Raw genomic sequence first — 2,249 nt, 5'->3', positions numbered from 1 at the left:
TACTTTTCAGGGAAATCCCTTAAATGGCTTAATTGTAGTTTGCAAATTAAGCTGGGATAGTATAAAGTAATAAATACATATAAAAATAACATAAACATTTTTAGATACGTCACCTTTAAGGTATAATATACAATGGTAAAAATGTATTGCTCTGCAATTCTAGACCAGACTCAAGTTTTTCCTAGAAGCCAAACTGCTGGAAGTGCACTGCCATTATCTCATTCAACTGTTTAATTTTCTTTCTCTCACTTCTCATTTTTTTCTGAATGCGTGCTTCCATTGCTTATCAGAGGAAAACACCTTTAAAATTATTTTGAACAGTCTGGCTAATATGTCAAAGTTGAAAGTACCGAATACATTTTTATGGAAGCAGTTGTATTTTAACAATTTGTCATGAAAATGCCCTAGACATCATGACGTAATCTTTCTCACTCCACCCTGGGATACCTATTGTTTATGTGTTTGTGTTTGATTTCTCAAAACTTCCACTTGCAGCCATATTGTACATGTACAGGTATGACAGGAATGACTCATGTTTTCTCTATAACTTTCATTTCCTTAAAACAGTACCTCGAACAAAGACGAACAGTTGTTGTAAAATTACTTGTATGGATGTATTCTGTGGATTCTTTATTCTCAATGTATTATTCTGGTTCCTTTATAAAATAATTTCTACTAGACTGCTATTTCAAAAACCTCATTGGGGTGTAATGTCCCTTGACTGCATTCTGAACATGCCACAAACGTCATGTCTTACTTTCAGGTGGACATGCAAATTTTGAAACTGAACTGAATTCAAATGAAGTGAAAAGATTGTAAAATTGTTATGGTTTATATTTTCTCTCTTCAGCATTTAATGCCGTGATTTGAAAAGTTGTTCTTATGTTCTGGCCTGGTAAAGACTAAAGGAATTGTGTTATTTTTCATACATGTTTTTAGAGTGCCTGTTCGCAGAAACACGTTTTTTTTAATGTGGCAACACACTGTTAGAGTAAACCTCAGACAATATATTAAATGAACGAAAGACAGTAATGCAACCTTAAGGGATAGTTCACCCAAATTTTTTAATTCTCTCATGATTGACTCACCCTCTTGGCATCCCAGATGTGTATGTCTGTCTTTCTTCTACAGATTCCACAAATTAAGATTTTTAGAAGAATATCTCAGCTCTGTAGGTCCATACAATGCAAGTGAATGGGTACCAGATAAACACATAGAGGTATCACAAAAGTAATCCATTGAATTAAATCTATACCTTCAGAAGCGACATGATAGGTGTGGGTGAGAAACAGATCAATATTTAATTCCTTTTTTTTTTATTATAATAAATTCTCATTCCTGCCCTGTAGGGGGCGATATGCAAGAAGGATGTAAATCAACAAAAACACAACAAGAAGAATGTGAAAGTGAAGTGGAGATTGACTAAGCAGGGAGGAGAATTTATAGTAAAAAAAAAAAACACACACCTATCATATCGCTTCAGAATATATAGATTTAACCTCCAGAGTCTACTGGAGTACTTTTATGTTGCCCTTATGTGTATTTTGGAGCTTTAACATATTGCCACCTATTCACTTGCATTGTATTGTTCTTCTAAAAATCCTTGATTGTGTGTAAATGATGAGAGAATTTACATTTTTGGGTGATCTAACCCTTTCAGCTACCTTGTCCCATTTGCAAATTCTTCAGTGTTGTTTGTATTCCATAGTCTTTTACAAAGAAGTTCAGTCTCATTTCAGATTAGATGGGAGATTATGAGAACCATTATAATTTGCCATTATAAATTCTCATGATCCATGATGTTGCAAATGCAAATATGCTCTGTAGAGTGAGTGATTTTCCATTACTTTATTTCCCTTAAATGCTTGACTCCCACTAAGTGAGCGATCTGTGTGGAGATATTCAATGCAGTTTCTACCCTGTGCCAGGTTAATCTGACTTTTTATTATTTGCATTTTTGTCCCTGTTTCAACTGGAATTTATTTAGTAAGTTTGATCCTCAGCTATAAGATGGAGTATTTGGCTTTACTAAGTATTAGTGTTACCTCCAAAAATCAGTTTGTGGCTTTTTCTGATGCATTTTCCTATGCAGTTTTTCCACACAAAGAAAATATATTTTATCCTTGTCTCTTTTGAATATTAAAGGGATAGTTTATCCAAAAACTGAAATTCTGTCATCATTTACTCACACTCATTTGATTCATTACCAACAAAATTTTCATTTTTGGGTGATCTATTCTTTTTAAGGT

Source organism: Xyrauchen texanus, chromosome 8 (assembly GCF_025860055.1).
Source record: "Xyrauchen texanus isolate HMW12.3.18 chromosome 8, RBS_HiC_50CHRs, whole genome shotgun sequence".
Classification (NCBI taxonomy): domain Eukaryota; kingdom Metazoa; phylum Chordata; class Actinopteri; order Cypriniformes; family Catostomidae; genus Xyrauchen; species Xyrauchen texanus.
The sequence above is the reverse complement of the archived record's forward strand: the minus strand, read 5'-3'. Positions refer to the sequence as shown.